The 23,473-nt window shown below is 37.8% G+C and overlaps 1 long non-coding RNA gene and 1 pseudogene across 3 annotated transcripts; one reads left to right on the top strand and one right to left on the bottom strand.

The window, feature by feature from the left end:
• Positions 1-339: 339 nt before the first annotated feature.
• Positions 340-17,616, bottom strand: LOC148294074 (putative disease resistance protein At4g27220; annotated as a pseudogene).
• A 3,594-nt stretch (positions 17,617-21,210) lies between these two features.
• On the top strand, positions 21,211-22,653 carry LOC148294073 (uncharacterized). 3 transcript variants are annotated; one of them, XR_015836710.1, is made up of 3 exons: positions 21,255-21,516; positions 22,114-22,210; positions 22,383-22,653. It is a non-coding gene; the product is annotated as an uncharacterized LOC148294073 (long non-coding RNA). The 3 variants fall into 3 exon arrangements; XR_015836709.1 differs by having other exon boundaries at positions 21,257-21,516; positions 22,114-22,176; XR_015836708.1 differs by lacking the exon at positions 22,114-22,210 and having other exon boundaries at positions 21,211-21,516.
• Positions 22,654-23,473: the final 820 nt, after the last annotated feature.

Raw genomic sequence — 23,473 nt, 5'->3', positions numbered from 1 at the left:
TCTTCTTTTTTTCTATCTGGAACTTAAAAGTTTTACTCCATTAATTTCCTTATCCATAATGGGTTAGCAGTTTTTAATTGGTCCTGCACATTTTCTGTCCTCTTTTGAACCAGTATGAACTCTTCAAAAATGATCTAGACATGCACCCATGAGTTCTCACTAATGCAATTATGTTCTTTGCTTCAATGCCATCGTGTATGGTCTTCTAGCCAGAAAGTCTTTTGAAAGACTTGCTTTTTCAATGAAGCACATTTCAATGAAGAAGAACATTTCAATGAAGTCAGTTGCTTTGTCAGGGCACCACAGTGTAAACCTTTGCATCATCCATTTCCGGGCTTCTTACTGAGTACTGAAACGTCCATGGCAAGCACTAGCATGCACACCCTTCTTATTGATGTCAAACACAGCTCCTAAAAAATCAGGGAATTTTCTCGCAATTCGTGATATTGCATCCTTCGCAGCAAGATTAGGTTCCATCCCCAATCTCATACTCTCCACAACTTGATAACTGCAGTTCAATCATTTAAAGTACATAGCTAGATTCATTAAATGGAAGTGACAGACTCAATAGAGGTGCATCAACATAAGTTTGACAAGGAATCTATTTCAATCATGGCCGCCAGCCAGAAGAAAATTAGGGACTAAATGCACAAGGGAAAGTACAAAACAAAGCCTCCTTACACATACACAACATATTCATTATATCAGATGAATGAACCTACATAGGAACTACCCAAGTAGTTTTCAATCCAAGTAAACCAGAACTAAAAATGTGATGGTTCAGATTGGCTTGCTATGTTCGTAACTAAAGCCAGCTTACAATGGTTAACAAGCCTCCTACAGGTATGTTTTGTTTAAGAAGAGTATTTACTTTATGTTCAGGACAAATTATAACACTGGATTGACTTCAACCTCTTCTGCAGATTAGAGTTTCACCCTGACCCCATAATGATTAACGCTATGAGAATATGCAAGTCTATAGCCAATGATTCATCAATACCTTAAAGGAAAAATTCTGAACATAAATAATTGTTGATTTCATTAGGAGGAAAGCCTAATCATCTAAAATACTAGGATTTGCTGACCCAAATTGACATCCTTTAGCAATATTCCAATGCTTCAGCCATCAAAGGAATGTTTGCTCCAAATTGACATCCTTTTCTTTTTTTTGAATAGTGTAATCTTTAAGAACATAGAGCTTAGGAATTAGGGGGTTTTGGCTTCTCTGTGCCACTTAGAGACAAAATTATGGCATAGAAATTATTCTCTAATGCTTAAACAATAGTAAATCCTGAAAAGAATTGTTTTTGTTTTAAAAAAAAAAAAAACTGGAGAAAGTTTGTTAAATGTGAAAATCGTCAAATAAAAATAGTGGAGATGTACCTATTGCTGTAATTGACTAATGACATAAGAAAGATAAAGCAAAGAAAAATAAAAAGCAATGCCAATTCATGAAAATATATTAAGTGTTTGGTTGAATTGAAAACATACCTTCTTTTCTCTCCACGTGGACACTTCATGGACGCATGTCGGCTGCTTATACATATAGAGACTGAGGAGCAAATGCTTTTAATTTTGGACACCCATTTAATTTTACTTCCTCCAAGGCCGGCCACTTCAAAGTATAAGCTTCAGAGCAGAAAGATTCAAGTTCGGGTAAATCCACAAGTAAAATATAATTCACATGATTCGGTCTTAAACAGAAATGTCAATTCATCCTCAATACTTTCTCCTCCTCCTCCTGCCTCTCCAACAATTTTCTCCATCGCACTACAATGCTCAACAACTATTTTCTCAAGGCAGGTAAGAAGTTTGGCTATGTGCAGTGAAAACAAGTATCTCAAATTTTCACAGTCAAATAGCAGTAATCTCAGGTTTCCAAAGCCTGAGATAACTTGTAAACCCTTTTCCCATATGTTGGCGCTAAAACTAAACAGATAGAGATAGAATCAACTTACAGGTGATGTGGACAATCAAAAGACCGATTGAGCCTTTGGTATGACCACGTTCTTCCTTAAGATGCTGGATCTGAGGCAAGGAGGAAAAGACAACGAGTGAGGTCTAAGTTACCGGTGTGATACCAGCCGAAGGCCCTCCGATGTTAAAGTAAGTTTAAAGAGCTTTGGCTACTGACAATGTATAAGTCTAAAAGTCAAGTTTAAAGTCTTACCCTTGTCTAGGGCAAGGGAGACCCTATTTATAGAGAGTGTAAGTTATGCTCTTAGTACTTAGTTTCGATGTGGGACTCATGGGAGTGCCTCCTGAGCTCGACACAAGTCCGCAAATATCTAAGCGGGGAGTTAAAGGTTGTCCCGTAGAATCATCAAGGCATACCAATCGCTTGCTTGAGGGTCGTTCGGTAAATGGTACTGATGATATGTTCAGCAAGGCGCGAGGAAGAGCTCGCCGTTTGAAGGACCTGACGATTGAATCGGCGGCAGATGCTGATTCACACTCGAATGATCTATCGGTGCGAGTCGCAGGGTTGGCCTTAGCTTTGTCCTCTGTCCACGTGTCATGATGTGAGTGGAGGGTCAGATAGGGTACAAACAGGAGTCCCCCAAGTTTCCGATTGAGAAGTGACTTCTTGGTTGGGGACTTGCATGTGTCCTCGGCATTCTGACCCGGACGCGAGGGTTTTGTTACTGCTTTCGTGGCTTGTCGATGGTAGTCATATAGTCCCCCAAGTCCCTCAGCAAGAGGGAACTTGGAAGAGGGGGTGGGACAGCATTAGATGCCGAACGAGTGAGAGGGTGAGTGAGGACTCAGTCACGTGCTACCACCGTTCGGTACGAGAGGTTAGTGAAGACTCATCTACGTGTGCCTGCTGTTCGGCACGAGAGGTGAATGAAGACTCAACTTACGTGCACCTGCTGTTCGGCACGAAAGGTGAGTGAAGACTCAACCTACGTGTGCCTGCCGTTCGGCACGAGAGGTGAGCGAAGACTCAAAACCCTCGACAAGCCACGAAAGCAGGAACAAAACCCTCGCTTCCGGGTCAGAATACCGAGGACACATGCAAGTCCCCAACCAAGAAGTCACTTCTCAATCTGAAACTTGGGGGACTCCTGTTTGTATCATATCTGACCCTCCACTCACATTGTGATACATGGACATAGGACAAAGCTAAGGCCAACCCTGCGACTCGCACCTGCCGCCGATTCAATCGTTAGGTCCTTCAAACGACTAGCTCTTTCTCGCGCCTCGCCGAACATATCATCGGTACCATTTACCGAACGACCCTCAAGCAAGCGATCGGCATGCCTTGACGATTCTATGGGACAACCTAGAACTCCCCGCTTAGATATTTGCAGACTTGTGTCGAGCTCAGGAGGCACTCCCATGAGTCCCACATCGAAACTAAGTACTAAGAGCATAACTTACACTTTCTATAAATAGGGTCTCCCTTGCCCTAGACAAGGGTAAGACTTTAAACTTGACTTTTAGACTTATACATTGTCAGTAGCCAAAGCTCTTTAAACTTATTTTAGCATCGGAGGGCCTTCGGCTGGTATCACACCGGTAACTTAGACCTCACTCGCTGTCTTTTCCTCCTTGCCTCAGATCCAGCATCTTAAGCAAGAACGTGGTCATACCAAAGGCTCAATCGGTCTTTTGACCGTCCACATCACCTGTAAGTTGCTTCTATCTGTATCTGTTTAGTTTTAGCCCCAACACCATATGGGGCTCATCGTTGGTAATCCAATCAACGTCAATTACCTCAGCTTATCAAATGCTTGAGTAGAAGGGGTTTCCTGAACCAAAAATATCACTTCCAATAAATTGCAATCACAAACATGAAGATTTTCTAGATTGTCACTAGCACTTGAGGTCTGAAGATTTCTCGGCATAACCTGCCAAAAGGGTAGAAAACTAATTGCATAATTTGTTAGTGTTTCAATCATATACACATGGGATATTATCACATTCTAGAAATCAAGAACATTGTTCAAAAATGAAAAATGAAGTATTCATATAAAAAGAAGAACATCATTTCACAAGTTACCAGTATTGTCAATTTAAAATGTATATGGCCTTTTTAGGAAGCCTTTATCTTTAATGACATCTACACCTAAGACCAATTTTTACAAAATAAAGGCATCCCTCTCCATAAGCTATATATGTGTATACTAATATTGAGATGCATAGTTTAGAATAATGGCGTACCTCTCTATTTAGAGGGAGGGGCAATATTTGAGTAAAGTTACGAGTAGATGGACGACTTTGTAAGCAGACTAGTGGCGCACATCCAAATCCAGATTTAGTTGATGATGACGATGATGATGCACCACCTGATTCTTCTCTACCTCTTACATGATCATCACTCCAATTCTCTGCAACTACTACAAGCAGCTTTTTGCATAGTGGTGCAAAACCCAATGTCTTTAATTTGGGACACAAAGTCACCCACAAAGTTCTTGTGGAGGAGGGCCGTGCAAAAGAATAGGCATCAGGGCAAAATCTCTCGAGGTTCGGCATGTCATTTAGTTCGAACCAATTGAGTAGTTTGGGAAACAAAGTCATCGTGCCACTGCCACCTGTCTCTTTCCCTTCTTCATGGATATTGTCATCTGTGGAAGCAGCTGCCAGTACTATAGTTTCCAAATTCTTACAACTCATTATCACAACTTCTTGGAGATTCACAAGGAGCTTGTAAATTTCATAGGGGCATAGATATTTCAAATTGTCACAATTGTCAATACTTAAATCTCTTGCATTTTGAAACCCCTGGAATCCAGTTGAACTTTCTTCCAAAAATGTTCAACCTCATATAAAAAATTCACATCCAATGTTTCTAATTGAGAAAATGATGAGGCATGCCCTTCTAAATCAAATACCGCACTGACTACTGGTTCATTGTTTTCTTTTGACCCTTGTCCGCTAGTCAAAGTGGCCACTACTAGTTCCTCTGGTTCACTGTTTTCTTCTGACTCGCTTGACTCCATTGTGAAATAGTCCACTAATAGTTCCTTTAGATTTGGTAGCCATGAAATGCAATTTGAAGGAAATCGTGCATTACAACTTGCTCCCACTTGTGGTACTTTTGATTTAGATGAGGACCCATCAACTTGATCATGTTGTTGGTCATTCCTAGTCTCTTTCATCTTGTCCAAATGAGAGGCGTTCACACTTTCATCATTGGGCTTTATAACCTGTACAATAATTAATTCTAGATATGTAATGAACTTGCACATTAGCATAAAAGAAATACAAACAACAAATTTAGTGCTTCAAGAAAGTACTAAAATTACAATAATTTAATTGAGTGGTCAAATGATATCGGATTCAAGTGATTTTTTTCATAGATAATTTTTTATTGCATATCTATAAAATAGACTATTTGGATTAGTGAAATACAATGTAAGGCCCACCACGCATTGTATTTCAATAATCCGAGCAATCTAGATTTTAGATATTCCCTCAAAGATCATCTTCCGCCAAAAAATCACTTAAATCCGAAACCATTTGACCACTCAATTAGATGATTGTTAATTTGTTATTATTGTCTTTTCTTGAAGCACTGTTTCCGTCTATGTTGTTGGTCCCAATTAAATGCCTTAATGATTTTCAGTTTGCAAAATGTTTTGCAAGGATGATTTATGAAAGATGAGATAAGGCTGCGAACATAAAAAAATTTTACCATTAAACTATATTTATTGCATATGTAGACAAACTTTCTAACTTATGTATGTAGAAATAATAACGCAAAAACCAATATTTGTAATAAATTAGTTAGTTGCAAAAATTTGAAAGCATCTAAACTCTCCAACATACCAAAAATGATTAACTTCAACCCAAATAAGCTTCGAGAACTGGAACGACAGTATCAAGCTCTACAAAAGCATATTCCGAAGAGTAACAAGTATATACCATTCAAGCATCAAAAGATTAATTATTTGTTTAACTAATGTTGTGTTGATACAGCTGCACCAAAATGGATTCAGTTGCATCCTCAACTTGTGATACTCGCAAGTGCACGAACCGTTGGTAGTATAGCATATGTAAGTGCGAGGTCGATTCCACAGGGATTGGTGATTGAATGATCCAATTTAGTTTCCCTACACAAAATAGAAACAAAAACAAAGAACATAAAACAAAGAAGAAAGAAATAAGTAACTCAAGCAAATAAGTTCCCAAGTTCAATTTAGATTAATGGATTGATTCTAGCTAAAGTATGATTAAGCCATGGTGTGTGGTCATAACCTTGTGTTCCTAATTCCCTAATTTGATCATTTGTTGTCTAACCTAAAATTAAGCATTAGGAACCCATTAAGCATAGAAGAACAATTTAAACAACCAAGTATGTATCTAATCCCTGTTGTCGAATGTCCATACATACTCTTCCTATTCATAGTTCAATTCGAATTAAAGCATGGTGTATACTCTTAATTCAAACCAAGATAGCTAACATGCAAGCCTAAATGGTGATCAATCATTCAAACTAGCATATTAACTTATAAGCATAATGAATAAGAACATGAACCATAATTGAAACTTGGAAACTAATCAAACTTGAAACTAAAGAAAAGAATTTACATAATGAAAAATAAATTACAACTAAGAAGCAAAAGGAAAGCTAGAATTGAGAACTAGAAAGCAAAATTAAGAGAATTTGAGGGAGAGAAGGGAAGGGAGCTCTAGAGAAGTGTTTGAGAGCTCCCCCCCTTGGGGTGTGTTTACAAGCTTAGAGAACCTCCCTATTTATAGGCCTAAGGAAGTGAAAAATCTGAATTCAATATGGCTAATGCATACAACACTTGTTTTATAAAATCTGAAATGGGTGATGCACTTGTATTAGAAAATCTTGAATTGGTTGATGCACTTCACCACTAAATCCCACCAGCAGCCCTAGCTCATCTTCATGTCACCATGACCAAGCTTCCAACCAGAAATGATAGCTCATACCTAGCTCACCATGACCAAGCATCCAACCAGCACATGCTGAGGTCAGCATGACCAGCAACTTCAAGGGCTTACAACTTGGGCTTCTCTTAATCAAATTAGGACTTTAAGCACTCTAAATTGAAGTTCAGAATGTCTTCTTTCCAGCCATATGTTATTTGGGCCAATCCAAGGTCGGAGGAAGAAGTTAAGGCCGAAACAAATTGCTAACTCATTTTCCGCGCTGATAAGATCCATCCTGAGCATGGTTCTGTGTTTGCTAGGTAACGGACTCCAGATTTATCCAATGGGGCTGAATGTTGGATATGTTATAGTACACACCAATTGGAGCAACTTTCATGAAGAATGTGGCCTCATCCGAGCTATGTAGGTTGCTGAAACAAAGCTTGCAATATGACCTACGGAACTGGACTGGCAGGGGGCTGTAGCCATAATGAATTTGTCTTTAAGCTCTTCATCAATTCATCCAAATTAGGCCTTAACATGCTTGAATTGCATGAATTATGTTCTCCAAAGCCATCATTGTTACCTAAAGCTCAATTAACTGAAAGATAAACACAAAAAGGATTAAAAGCACAAGTTTAACTCAAAAACATAACCAAATCATAAGCTAGAAGGGTAAGAAATAATATACAATTATGAACCGATCAAATACCCCCAAACCTAGATTTTGCTAGTCCTCGAGCAAAACAACACAAAACAAAGTTAAAAACAAAACTAGAAGTTAACTAAACCACTTTCGTAGGTAACTCGATTGCATTTAGCATATGCAACAAGCCTTTAAACCTCTAGGCATCCCTAGTAGGAGGAGTTGTGTCTCCTGAGGGTTTAACAGATACGATACCCACAAACGTTTTACTGACTCTGTAAAACAAAGTAATTAGAAAACTTAAAGATTGTTAGTCCTTAAGCAAAACCAAAAACAAAAACAAACACAAAAACACAAAGAACTTAAAACAATTTTTCCGAACATTTTCTGAAGAGAAATGACTCATGCACATGACTTAAACGTTTTAACAATAAAAGCTCAATTTTTAGACATTATTTACAAAGCGGCAAAGTTCTAAACACAATATGCTCAAAGTGTAGTAGTGTGATAGCCAAATGCAACAAATTCCCCAATCTTAGTTTTCACACAATTTAAAAAATCATACAAAGCATAAGTTCAACTTCAAATCTCACCAAAGTTGTCCTCTCACAAATGAATCACTCAGAAGAGGGCTATAATGCACACTCAGTTATAAACATGAGAATAGAGTTAAACCATAAGGGACTTAACTCGCAATAGAAATATGAAGAACTTGCATTAATATGATCTCAAGAAGGATGTCAAACACTTAAAAGTAGAAAAATGAATGCAATTCAACCACATGACATTTAAGATCAATTTAGGTCTTTAACATGGGTTGTAATGGGGCCAAGGGTGTAAGGTGAGTAAGAAATGAAGGATATGGATAATACAAAGTCCAAGGAACTCGCAATGCAAGAGCATAAAATAATTATTTACAAGACTTCGAATCATCACGATTAGATTTTTTTCTTTTACCTGATCAAAACTCCTTATACCCTTCATTTACATTGATTCACTCCTTTCCTGAACAACCACCAATTTATTTTGAAGGCCCAAAAATGAAATTTCATTCAACCACCACTTAATCACAACTTTTCTCTTTTCTTTCACCAATTGTGTGATTTTTTTTTTTTCTTCGAAATTCCCAAACTTAGCATGAAAAACACATCCGAATTAGAGCTCATGAGTTCCTTAGAAAGGTAAATTCTTGTTTTTCGGGCTAAGGAGAGGAAATATAATTGGTAAAATGAAAGAAAAGGTTTACATGTAGGCTCAAAATGGTTAACAATGGAAAATCATGCATAAGGTTAGCTTGAAAGGCACAAACGATCCAAAGAGGGCCTTAATATCACTTCTTAAATGTCATGAAATCAAATTGCATAAGAATGAATGACTTTTAAGTGTTCAACCAAATCAATGAATAATGAGATCAAACAACAACTTTGATGACAAGAAAATAAGAGTATGTATATAACACTCATGAATTGAGTACAAGGCTCAAAAGCTCACATTATATGGTTATATAAGTCTAATTTATGCTTGATACAATTCTTTGGGTCATGCAAATCCTTTAATTGGAGAATTATGAAAAAAATGGCAAGTGCAAAGAAGGTTTCGAACATATCATGCTAGAACGATGCCAAATTAATTATATATATATATATTTTTTTACAATAAAAATTTACAAGGAAAAAAAATTAATAATAATAAATAAATAAAATTCAATTTTCATTTAAGTCATGCAAACATTTATCACAATCTCATCAAATGTGTTCGGAAAGTGAATAAAATCAAAATCAAAATAAAATAAAAATAAAAATAAAAATAAAAGCAAGAATTAAACAAAATAAAGTAAAAATAAAAACAAGCAAATAAAAAAAATTTAAATTAAATTAAGGAAAAACCAATTTTACATGCTAAACTCCAATACCCCCAAACCTAGAAATGAACATTGTCCTCAATGTTTAAAAATTAGGAACAAGCAATGTCATAACAAGAAATGAAAGGTACTAAAGTAAATATAAACCACAAATAAAATAAAAAATAAAAAAAACACAAATAAAATAAAATAATTACAAAAATAAAAATTACAAAACAAACAAACAAATAAACAAAAAAGAAAAAAAAAATGAAACAGTAAAACACTCGAAACAGAAAGCCCTAAACAGACAAAACAGTAAGCCCTAAACAGACAGTCTTACGCAAACCAAAACCAAAACAATTGAAAGCCCAACCCAAAAGAAAGTTAGCCCACCTTGAAACCTAACAACGGTGAAAACCTAACCCACAATGAAATCTGAAGCCCCACACGTTTGTTATTATTTTTATTTATTTTTTATTTTTTTTTATTTTTTTTTTTATTAAAAAAAAACGTGCAATGGGAGCGCAAAGAGTGTGATTTCTGAAAGGGAAGAGCGTGGTCCCTGATGCCTTGGTTCCTGGGAAGTCACGGGTGAAAGGGGTGAGGGACGTGTCGGCGTGCAAAGGCCGCTTTCACATCCCCCAAGCTAGAATTATTAGACTCGTAGGAAGGCGCGACGACTTTTTCACTTGAAGGTGGTGAAAGGTGAAAATGCAATTAAGGGGGTTGGGAAACGGGTGCGGCGACATATAGAGATAAGCGGTAAGGGCCGCATAGAACTCAGAACTGCAGCGGCTAGGGTTTAGCAGACTAAGTCTATAAAAGGTAAAAAGAAAGGGTAAAAAAAACACAAACTCAGAAACACACAAAAGAGAAAAGAAAGAAAGAAGAAAAGAGAGTGAGAAATCAAATGGCCTCTAACTACCCATTTTCGTTGGATCTCAACCTAGCTCCACCGACTCAGACACGAGGCCAAGCAGCGGCACCAGTATGGATGCCCTACTTTGCTTCCGCACGGGGGCCTGTGACAGTAACTGACTCAATACTCCTGGACAACGATGTTGCCATTGGAGTGGCTAGAAATTTAGTGACTCCTAAAGATATACGTGTGCTGGGAACAAGGGATGACAACCGGGTCGTGAGCGATGCCCTGGCACTGAGCGTGCAGAGTACGGCAACAGTCGCAAGTTTGGGTCATCGCCTACTTGCGAAGTCCCATGAGGTAGAGGTGCTAAAGGGTCAGTTGGCGGCGGAGCGAAGTATGGTTGAGGAGTGTCAGACTGCTATAAAAAGCTTGAAAAGGGAGAGGTCAAGGATAGTGGAGGTGAATCGACACCAGCTAGAAGTATTGCGGGACGAGAATAAAAACCTATCAAAAATGGTAGAGTTGTACTCTCGCGACATGCGAAAACAGCTGGAAGACCTAGACCGACCGGGTAAACGCAAGCAAGCAGATCGTGAGAGTAGTTACGCTCAAGCTAAGATTGCGATCTTTGGGAGCTCAAGTGGTGAGCCCCAAGAGGCTGTGCATGAAGCCCAGGAAGAGCACAGCCAGAGGGCCAAACTCAAAGCTCCAATGGTCGAGACACCGAGCACTGTGAAAAAATGACTTCTACTGCATTATTGATGTTTTTATTTTATTTTATTTTATTTTTTTGGTTGTTTTTGTCTTTATTTTGTTTTGGAAATAAAAGAGTAAATTTGCAGAAGGAAAAAGAAAACGGAAAAGAAAGCACACTTTCCAAACTTAAATCAAACGAAGACGACAAACGGAAATGGAAGCACAGTTCCCTAACTAAAATAAAATAAAGATGATAGCCGAAAGGGAAAGGCAAAAACACAAAGCTCTAGAAAATGAAAGTAACGGGCAAAACAATAAAACACCAGAAAACACGGAAAAAAGAAAAGTAAAGTGAAAGTAAAGGTGCTCCCCCTTGAAGCGATTAGGTCGAGCATGCCCGGGAAATCCGAAATGGTGTTGGCACCTTCATCAGCATATGTCTATTTAAAGCACGCCTCTACAAGCGGATGATACCCAGCATTTCTTCCTGCAAACTCAAGGAAAAACATCAAAAAATCCAGAAACAAAAAAATGGCATCCTCATGCACTCACCTTGATGATCTCGACCTTGAGCTGTCCCTTGCACCTCCGAATGCCCAGATAAGGGCTCCTCCAAACCGTGTCTTCCCAAACTCCACATATCATCACGGTACGGCCTCAAACTTTGCTGAGGCAATACCGAACTTTTCTGAGGCACTGCCGAACAGAGCAGTGCTGCTAGGAGGCATGATTAGCAGCAAGCTCACTCCGACAGATCATCTGCATGTGGCACAGAGGTCTGACAAGGCAACGGTAGAGGAGTCCCACAATTTAACTGTGCTCCACGCGGTCTCCGCTACCAATTTGGGCATGCGCCTACTAGCGAGGACAAGGGAGTGTGCCGCGATGAGCGAGGAAATAGCTTCCTTGAAGGCTATGGTGGCGGACTTGCAGAAGCGGCTCTACTGTGCCAATCAGCACGTGGAAGCACTGCAAAGAAAAAATGAGGACCATGTGGAGCTGCTGCAGATTCTACAAGTGCGAGAAAATAGAGGCAAGCCATGATGATGAAGAAGATGAAGAATATTTCTTTTTTTGTTTTTGTTTTTTTATTGTTTTTGTTTTTATTTTATTTTATTTTATTTTTTTTGTTGTTTTGTTTTGTTTTTTTTTTTTATGCAATGTTTGAAATAAAAATGTGTTTTAACACTCAGAAATAAACTAACCAACCAAACCACGTAAATAAAAACATAAACTAACTTAACGAAACAAAAACAAAAACAAATCAAAAACAAAGACTCAACAGAAAAGAAAACAAAGAAAATAAAAATAAACTTAATTTAAAAACACACGAATATACAAGCAACTCACGGATGACCAGTTAAGGGCCTCAGAAAACACAGCCAGGGGATCCGGGAAGGTTGGAGGGGTCACAATGGTCCCGCTTAAAACCCAAACTTCTTAGACACCGAAGGTGTCGCCTATAGAACTCCTAGACACTGTATTGACGGAAGTGCTCACTGGAGTTACCATAAGTCAGCTCATATGAAAAAAAAATTTAAAATTTTTTAAGATAAGAAACAAAAACAAATTAAGATAAAATGGAACAACAAACCATAAATGAAAATGAACTAAGTACTCTAAACAAATTCAAACAAACAACATAAATTGTTGTACTAAAAGAAACAAACCAATAAACCAAAGAAAAACACAAACAGCACTTTCTATCACCCGTTTATCACCATTTGGACAGATTCGTTTCTCTGTTTTTCAGCTTCGACCTGTGTTCAGTTTTTAGGCTATAACTTTCCAACCGTAAGTCCAAATTTCACGTTCTTTATATGGTTGGATTCAGCACAGAAAAACAAAGAACTCAACACGGACCAAAAGGTAAAAACAATGACGGAAATAAACATAATTCAAAGAAGAGAAAGGATTGAAATGCTCCCCCTTGAAGCGATTAGGTCGAATGTGATGCACTTGGAGGTCGCGACTTCTCCCATTGCTCCACACTTCCCATTCTTATGATTGAGGTTGCCATCTCTCTCCATTTTTATTAAGCTATCATAAATTGCTAAAACAAACACACAAACTTGAAATGGAATTAAAAGGATTAGGAAATAAAAACTAAAATGAAAAGGAAAATCAACACACATCCAATTCCATGCTTCAAAGCAACAAGCACCAATGGGTTGTGTAAGCTGGGACTTAAACCCAGTTCTCTTGCTTGTTGGGCAATTGTCCTTTTCCGTTGGACTACAAACACAACTTGTCCATTAACGTCATTAACTTTAAAACTTGAAATTGTCTAGAAAAACATGAAAATGAAAAATAAAAATAAAACAAGTAGGGAAAAGAAATAGAACCAAACTATGTTGCCAATCCCCGGCAACGGCGCCAAAAACTTGTTGCGTTGATACAGCTGCACCAAAATGGATTCAGTTGCATCCTCAACTTGTGATACTCGCAAGTGCACGAACCATTGGTAGTATAGCATATGTAAGTGCGAGGTCGATTCCACAGGGATTGGTGATTGAATGATCCAATTTAGTTTCCCTACACAAAATAGAAACAAAAACAAAGAACATAAAACAAAGAAGAAAGAAATAAGTAACTCAAGCAAATAAGTTCCCAAGTTCAATTTAGATTAATGGATTGATTCTAGCTAAAGTATGATTAAGCCATGGTGTGTGGTCATAACCTTGTGTTCCTAATTCCCTAATTTGATCATTTGTTGTCTAACCTAAAATTAAGCATTAGGAACCCATTAAGCATAGAAGAACAATTTAAACAACCAAGTATGTATCTAATCCCTGTTGTCGAATGTCCATACATACTCTTCCTATTCATAGTTCAATTCGAATTAAAGCATGGTGTATACTCTTAATTCAAACCAAGATAGCTAACATGCAAGCCTAAATGGTGATCAATCATTCAAACTAGCATATTAACTTATAAGCATAATGAATAAGAACATGAACCATAATTGAAACTTGGAAACTAATCAAACTTGAAACTAAAGAAAAGAATTTACATAATGAAAAATAAATTACAACTAAGAAGCAAAAGGAAAGCTAGAATTGAGAACTAGAAAGCAAAATTAAGAGAATTTGAGGGAGAGAAGGGAAGGGAGCTCTAGAGAAGTGTTTGAGAGCTCCCCCCCTTGGGGTGTGTTTACAAGCTTAGAGAACCTCCCTATTTATAGGCCTAAGGAAGTGAAAAATCTGAATTCAATATGGCTAATGCATACAACACTTGTTTTATAAAATCTGAAATGGGTGATGCACTTGTATTAGAAAATCTTGAATTGGTTGATGCACTTCACCACTAAATCCCACCAGCAGCCCTAGCTCATCTTCATGTCACCATGACCAAGCTTCCAACCAGAAATGATAGCTCATACCTAGCTCACCATGACCAAGCATCCAACCAGCACATGCTGAGGTCAGCATGACCAGCAACTTCAAGGGCTTACAACTTGGGCTTCTCTTAATCAAATTAGGACTTTAAGCACTCTAAATTGAAGTTCAGAATGTCTTCTTTCCAGCCATATGTTATTTGGGCCAATCCAAGGTCGGAGGAAGAAGTTAAGGCCGAAACAAATTGCTAACTCATTTTCCGCGCTGATAAGATCCATCCTGAGCATGGTTCTGTGTTTGCTAGGTAACGGACTCCAGATTTATCCAATGGGGCTGAATGTTGGATATGTTATAGTACACACCAATTGGAGCAACTTTCATGAAGAATGTGGCCTCATCCGAGCTATGTAGGTTGCTGAAACAAAGCTTGCAATATGACCTACGGAACTGGACTGGCAGGGGGCTGTAGCCATAATGAATTTGTCTTTAAGCTCTTCATCAATTCATCCAAATTAGGCCTTAACATGCTTGAATTGCATGAATTATGTTCTCCAAAGCCATCATTGTTACCTAAAGCTCAATTAACTGAAAGATAAACACAAAAAGGATTAAAAGCACAAGTTTAACTCAAAAACATAACCAAATCATAAGCTAGAAGGGTAAGAAATAATATACAATTATGAACCGATCAACTAACATATTTAGATACATATATACCTCATAGGTGGAGTCGCGTTGGTTGCCCGTGTAGAAACCAAGGAGCTTTGGTAAAGTTGTAAGATTCAAAACCGTTAATGTTGGGAAAGTTATCAAGTGAGATGCATTATCATCTTCCATTCTCTCCTTTGATATGATCTCTTCCACTATATTACACCAACAAACACTTAAGCGTTGGAGTTGTACCAAGTTTTGTGCTACGGAAAGTGAAAAGACATATTTTAACTCACAACAATGGTGAATTGAAATGAATCTTAGGTTCATAAAGGAGTGCTTATCTGGCAGTTTGCCATGACATACAACTTTTAGTTTGGCAACATCTGTGAAGGTAGCTGACTTTAAGATGGGGAAGGTAGGTTGACGACCACGAGTCCAATCTATTCCATTCATAAGATACTCTATGTTGTTGTCCCCATTGATTGATAAAACTTTCAAGTGTTGAAAGCCTCCTTGATCATCTAACTCTTCGATGACACACTTTAAATTGCATGTGTCCTTTAGGCTTAAGTATTCAAATTGCTTCAAAATGTATCTAACTGATCCAATCTCCATATATTCTGTTACATCACCACAAAGCACCAAACTATTTTCAAATAAATAACCAGGCGTTCCATCATTGTATGACCGACCAGTATTGATAGATATATGAAATATTATATGTTAGTTCTTTAAGAGAAACCCATTCTGCAACATCTGACCATCAAGTATTTCTATGTCTAAGACTTTTAAATGAACAGATAGAGACGTCACCTCATCAAGGCTTGCCATGCTTGTTTCATCCTTGCTTCCTTCTGTTGGCCCCCAATTGAGAAAGCTTTGCGCCATGTACAACTCTTCTAACCTCCTTAAGTTGGATAAGACACCATGAGGAATCTGTTTAAGTCCTTTACAATATGTTGCATCTAGCATCCTTAACCGATGAAGAAGTCCTATTTCTATAGGCAACTTATTGATTTAAGAGCGCGCAAAGCTGAGGATCTCCAAATTCTCCAACCCTCCAATAACATGAGATATGTCTCCCAATTTGCAATCCTCTAGACACAAGGTAGGAAGGTACTTGGGTTCTCCAAGCGCTAGAGATCTTTTTTAGGCCAAATAACTTGACATATCCATCCCCAAGAAAGCTAAAACCTTGAGTTCTTTCAACCTTTTAAAGTGGTTGGAATATTCTGAACTGGAGGAATTTTTCAATTGTAGATGCTCAAGTTTTGGGCACTCCAAACCATCTGTAATATCTTCATCTAACTTAACATCAATTAATGAAATTGCACTGCAATGGTCTTGGTTTGTTGCTTTTTATACTCCTGGCCATCCTCCATCTTCCACATAAAACGATCTTACCATAAATCTGTGAGGATGTTTTGAGGCAATTGATATACCAACATCACGAACTATGTCATGCATTTTGATACACTCTTTCTTGCGACTATCCAGCAACAAAAACCTTCTTTTTAGTTGTCCAACGAAAAAGTGCACTCTCTTTCTTGCGTTTTCAACCGTATTGATGTTTCAAAAATTGCTCGACCTAACCCATACCTCACCAAATACTCAATCGGAACATCATAATCTTCTGGAAATAAGCAACAAAGTAAAAAGCATGACTTGACTTCATCACTATCCAATTTATTATAACTTAGTTTTATGCAAGAATAAACACTGTGTTTCATTCTAGGGATGATTTCTGGGAGAGAATTCTTCAGCTGGTCACGGACAGTATCCCATTCATTCTTGTCAATTGAGAGTAGTGTTTTCCCGATGGTTATGATGGCAATGGGTAAACCTTTGCATTCATCTGCGATCAATTTTGCAACATGAAGCAAATGAGGATTATTATTGTTCAAGGATTCACCTACATTCGCCCTGAAAAGCTCACATGCTTCTTCTTCATTTAATGTGTGGACTCTAATTTCACTTTAATAGATTCACTTTCCTCGACGAATTTCATACCTAGTGATTCTGTAATTTCAGTTTGAATTGTCTTAATGTCTGCAGTTGTGGATACAGTTGCTAGCACAACCTCATCATTGTGGTCCCTCTTGATGATTTCTTTGATTTCTCTCATCATTGTGGTTTTACCCACACCTCCCATCCCTCATATCCCAATTATTCTTGACTTTTCATTCCTCAAAGCTACAAGCACATCATTCATGACAGCTTTTCTGGATTCAAAACCCTTAAAACCGTCATCAGAGATTATTGACCCTGGCTTTTCCAGAGGTGGAGGATTAGCAACATTATCACACAATCCTTCGTCTAGTTTGAGATTAAGTACACGCTGACCAATTTTCTTGGCTTTCCTACTCAGAGAATGTCGCGATTTCAAACTTGGGCACAATCCATACAAACACCGCCTTTGACTGTTGAGTTTGGTTTGAAGTTCTTCCGCTTCACTAAATATTTTGCTTACATCCTGCAGCCAGCTCTAAACTTAATTTTTGATGATTTCACCATTCCTTTTTGCAGCATCCACAGATCTTTGCACATCATTTTTCTTGTCATCAAGGTTTTTAAGCATATCCTTTAGACTTTCTATGTTAGAATCGTTGTAAATTAGATAGCTAAGTTGTCTCCCAATTAGTGCCACTGGTTCTTCTACAATTTTAGATGCAAATGAAGTTCCAATCGCTTCCATTTTCTATTGCCTTTTTATATAAAGCCGCCGAAGACTAAGGAAATTCTCAACCCAAATGCAAGCAGTTCAACACCTACAATTTTAATTATGTAAAAATCAAAGGTAAACCAATAAAAAAAAAACCCTACCAAACAAATCTCATAGCAATTCTACTCATAATTTATAAACACTCTTCCTCCCCCCACCAAAAAACTTCTCAAGACACCCAAACATGTCAAATATATTTTGAAACAAAATTACACAGATATACCAGTTACAAACAATACACATATATAGGAAGGAAAGGAAACTAAACCCTGATTTTCAACACAATCACCAGTTCAAAACTCTCCAATTTGCTAGATAAAATAAAATGTTTGCATATGAAAGAACTATGAAAATTAGGGCTATACCAAAAACCCCAATAATTAGGGTTTATATCAGAAACAAAAATCACAAAAAATAAAGAAGAAATTGTTGAGGAATCAACTAAACTTTGCAGAGATAAACAAAGTTTGAAAAATGAGATGAGAGAGTAGAATGAGTGATGAGAGACTGCCTGAGTGATGAGAGACAGAGAGATGAGAGGGAGGTGCGAGTCAAGCGATGAAGAAGAGGCGCCGCCGACCATGTGACGACGATAAGGCGATGGTGATGGCGACGACATGAGGCTGAGACTGAGGCGACGGGGACAAGGCAAAGGGGAGGAGAGATAGAGGAGGAGCGACTGAATTGGGATGAACTTGATCGACTTAAGATTAAGTTGTGAAGGGCTAGGATATGATATGCAAATGTGCACATAACATAAAATCAAACCAATAGAAATAAGCCACGTGTATTATAGAGGAAATTGCCGTAAAACCCATGAATTAAGATCCCAATCGAGAAAATGACAAAGGTTAATCGTTTTATTAGTCCCCCAACTTGGACCGAATTTGCATTTGAGTACCCGGGGTCCTTTAACTTTAGTTTCGTTTGGACAACTAGTCCCACCGTAACTCCTGTCAAGTTTTTCGTTAAAATTAGGGATAGATGGGTCTTTTCTGGTTGGTTTTGAGGGACAAAAACAACTTTCACTCTTTTAGATGCTCTTATACGAGTTATAACACATCAGAACATTGACCAAAGGTACAAACCAAAGAAGAAACGAAAAGGCTGAAGAGTAAACAAGAAGAGCTTTCAGACAAAAGGGTTTGTACTGAAACTTTCAGAGAAAAGTAAAAAAACTGAAGAATTGGACGACAGTTTGAGTTGATTTTGTCTAGGTCGTTGGGTATTAAGGTCGTCTGGGTCAATACGTGTTGGTTATATCATTGTGGGGTCGATAGGTGTTGTCGACAACTTTGATGGAGTTTGAATTCAGATCATCTAGAGACCCCCCACCACTAATGGCAGTTCAAGGAATGCTTTTTCATATGTTAATTGTTTTATGTGTTTTGGAATTCTGTCTGTGTCTGCTCCAACTATGCAGCAATTGAGGGTTTTGTTATTGTCTCTCTTTTGGGCAAATAAAAAGCTGTTTTCTTTTGTCTTTATGTCAACATTGAACGCATACCTTCTGTTTTGGTCAGACATTGAGTGCATACTTGGTCCTACTAGCCTTGGTTGAATTTAAGGGTTTGTGGTCCTACTGGTATGATTTGTATCAATTGATTGCACAGTTACACACACTAGCACACTTGGTATGTACTATCCTTACTTTAATTGAAGTGTGATTTGTCCTTATTTAGGTGAGCAAAGATTTTAAAAATTGGTGTTGAATATACTGAACTGAGATTACTACTTTATTTGCAGATAAGAGTGAGTTCTGCACTTCGGAAATTTTCCATAGGGGTGTTGTACAAGATGGGGTTTATAAGGGGGGAACGTTGTGTTATTTGGACAACTGTGTGGATGATTATCTATCACTGTTGGATTTAAGGAAAATAGGTATAGCGTTAGGATATGAAGTGGACCTAACTAAGAAGGTGATAGGTTTGCAAATATATTGTAAGATGTATGACAATAAGGGTGAAACTAATGTAAAGCTCATTGACAATGACAGTGTTATATGTGAGATGGTTGGCTGCATAACAAGTAACAGAGTGTTAGTGTTATACTATACTGACAAAAAAACAAGTGAAAAGACATGGACTCAAACATCTGTGGAATGGCCTAGTTTGCAGAGTGAAGAATACAACATGGACTTATCATCTCAACCTCAAGCCCAAGCTCCAACTCCCCAAGCCCAAGCCCAAGCCCAAGGCCAAACTAAAGCCTTTTCTGCAAATATTCAAGGAAGGCCACTACTTGGACCAAATCAAATGGCCCAAGTGATATTTGAAGATAGTTTGATATTCACATGTTCTTATGTCATTTGAATAACCTCAATCACACATGTGAAAATTTGCTTGTAGGTGGCAGTAACTAGGGGCTTATGTGAAAGGTTGCTCTACTATTTCACGTGCATTTGTATGCCTTAATTTGAAGAAGTCTTCTATGCAGATTGAGGTCAATGAATCTGGAATTACAAGCTTGCAAATAACCAAAGTCTTCAAATTCCATAAGCCTTTTGCATACCTAATAACATTACAAGATTGCATAACTAATTTCAGGAATTACATTAGCTCCAAAATGGTTTTCACTGCCCTTACTCCCATACATTTTGCAGACATGTTCGACACCACCATCATCATCATCACAATGACCGTAAATAAAACACAAGCGCCCATACTCATCCTATATTCTCTTTGTCGATGCCTCATCATATTGTCTTCCAGTAAAAGTCTAAGCCTTCTGTTGTCTCTGACTGCATAATCCAACTCCTTCTTATTTTCTTCAATTATGCCCTCCATTTCCAAGTTTTGAGCTTCTAAGGATTGAAGTGTGTTGACCACAACATTTTTTCTCTCTTATGTCTCCCTCATTTCAGTCTCCATCATTCTTATTCTTCTAAGCAGACTACGCACCACATTCTTCCCTCTTGTACATGTATCCTTGTCCAACCACCTAAAATAATGCTCTCCAACTTTGTTTTTCTGCTTCATTATTATCAAGTTCTTCATCAGTACAAAATCTGAACATAATACCAATTTTGTGCATAAACCCAAAATCAAAATTTGTTTACCTGGTTGTTGTCACAAGCCTCAAAGCGTCTTCTTGGATTCGTGTCTGTCCATGAAGTCCTCGATTTGATCAAACTCCCACAATGACAATAGTTCACCGATTTGGGGCTTTGGTTAGATTCCATTGATGATGTTTGAGACATATCACTTGCCATCCTTTTGAACTAATATGCTCTCCAAGCTTCCAAATTTGACGATTCCAACTTTTACTCAACCAATATCAGAGGGAAGGCCAGATGCAGAAGCGGATTGGAATTTTTGGTTCTTTAGGTTTTTGGCGCCTCTGCTAAGTCTATTTCAGAGAGAAGGTGAGTTGCAAAAGGGGGATAATAGGGGTGGGCATAAAAACCGATAAACCGAATGAACCGACCGATCCAAACCAAACCGAACCGAAAAATGGAGTTTTTTTGACCAAACTGAAAAAGTCAACACTGGACCTGACCCGAACCGAAGTCAACGGTTCGGTCCTCGGTTCAAAAAAATTTGGAACCGGTGAACCTGACCCGAACCGAGCATTAATTAATAATATATAAATATACCACGTGGCTTCTGTTTATTGGGTAAAAGAAGAGTTTACCTTGAGGATGCTCGCACTAGATCACAACCACAACTAAACCTAGCGCCTTCACCTTTCTCTCAAATTCAATCGACCTCCCTCTCACTCTCAGTTTCAGTCGCCGCCTCTCTCTCACCCTCTACCTCTATCGTCTCTCTCCCGACCTCACCCTCACCCTCACCCTCACCGTCATCGACCTCGTCTCTCTCGTCTCGCCTCGTCTCTCTCCATCTCATGTCGATGGTGGAACTGTGTTAATCTATGGAAGGTTTTGAAATTTTGGCTTCAATGGAGGTAAATATTTGTTGCTAACCTTATTTTTGTTTTGTTTTGAGTGTGTTTAATATGTTGATTTCTGCTGCTAGCCTTGACTTTGTTTCTGATTATTTAGTTTGATTTCTTGTTATTTAGTTTAATTTCTGTGTTTTTTATCCTTTACTGATTCGGTGCCTTTGAGAAACGCTCCCTTAAATAATTGTAAGTTCGCGTTTCATTTTGAATCACCATAAAAGGGTCTTGCTTATCTATTTTATGTTTTTTTTTCTTTGCCAATCTGACATGATGAGCTATATGAAATTTTCTCTTTTTTGGGTTTGTAGAGACGCTTTTGAATTGAGATGGGTTTGGCTTAGTTTTTAATTCCTGTGAATTTATTTTTTTGGCTTAATCTGTAATGGGTTATGTGATTCTTTTCTGTTTCTGGTATCAACTTTGATCAAAATCAGGCTTTTAATTTTATTTGAATTTTTTGTTGTTGTCATTTTTGGTTTAATTCATATGATATGGTTCATGTTTATTCTTTTGGGTTAAGGTTTATTAAGGGTTTAGTTCTTTGATAATTTCTCTCGTGTGGTTTAATCTGACATGAGTTCATGGGTAATGTTCATGTAGATGGAGGATGATGAAGAAGAGGAACCATAATCATTCTCTAAACTATGTGGCTAAAGCTTTTCAGTTAGGGTGTTTTTAATATGTGGCTAATCCTTCGGTTGAGTTTTTCTTTGTTTGCTTGGGTTCCAGATTCTTTATTTTTGGCCATGAATTTTTATTTGTTTGGTTGCTGGGAAGTGTTCTTCTATCTTCAATATTAATAGAATTAGAGTTACTGCAAACACTTTCTTTTTTTGGTGAAATTAACTATTGAGTTGGATTTTTTGCAGCTCCCTTATACACGTGAATCTGTTTGGTAAGTGATAATATGCCACTAGTATCATTTGTTCAAACCTGCAGCTCCTTTATTTGTATTTTTTGTCATGGGTTGTAAAATATAATTTGCTGCTTTACTTGTATTTTTTGTCATGGGATGTAAAATATAATTTGGTGCTTTGCTTGTATTTTTTGTCATGGGATGTAAGAACCAACTACTTTGATAGTTGGATGATGCTTGTGATTGTGATTCAGTTTAGAAACTTTTAAAAAACAGGTTATAGATAGGTTGAATTTATATGATTTGGGTGAGGAAAAACGAAATGGGCTTTAATGGATGGCCTGTTTGAAAATTTGGTTTTGGGCTTGTTCATAAGAATTTAATAGGTTTTGGCAATTTGACAACAAAAAAAGTGTTTAGGCTGAATGTAAATCTGATTTGGGCTTTATTTTGCCGAAAAAAATATAATATTTAGACTTTTGAAAATGGTAAAAATGGGCTCAAGCCCAAACCCGATCAGAACCTTAGAACCGACCCGAGAACCGAGCCCATTTCCGGTTCGGCTTAATTTCGGGTTTCACTTTAGACCCGACCCGACCCGAGACCCGAGCTCTCCTTCGGTTTGGCGCGCGGGTCGGCCAAATTTTGACCCGACCCGAACCGTGCCCAGGCCTAGGGGATAATAAAACCAACCTGAAAAGACCCATCTACCCCTAATTTTAACGAAAAACTTGACAGAAGTCACGGTGGGACTAGTTGTCCAAACGAAACTAAAGTTAAAGGACCTCGGGTACCATTTTGGAAATTAAGGTACTCAAATGCAAATTCGGTCCAAGTTGGGGGACTAATAAAACAATTAACCCAAATGACAAAAGACTCGAAAGGATTAACAATTTTGAATAAAACATGTCCATAAATTACACCAGGATTAAATTGTGTTCTTAAAACCAATTTATTAAGGGATTGTATAGTGCATTTTGTCTTATTAGTAACAATATATATTTTATAACAAAAGCCATTCTTCATTTTCCCCTCTAACAACTTGTTCCACAAAGAGCCATACTTGATTTATATAACAAATTACTACAGGGTGTTTAATTTTCT

This window comes from Prunus avium, chromosome 6, assembly GCF_965620075.1.
Source record: "Prunus avium chromosome 6, drPruAviu1.hap1.1, whole genome shotgun sequence".
Classification (NCBI taxonomy): Eukaryota; Viridiplantae; Streptophyta; class Magnoliopsida; order Rosales; family Rosaceae; genus Prunus; species Prunus avium.
This window is presented reverse-complemented; position numbering and strand designations above follow the sequence as displayed.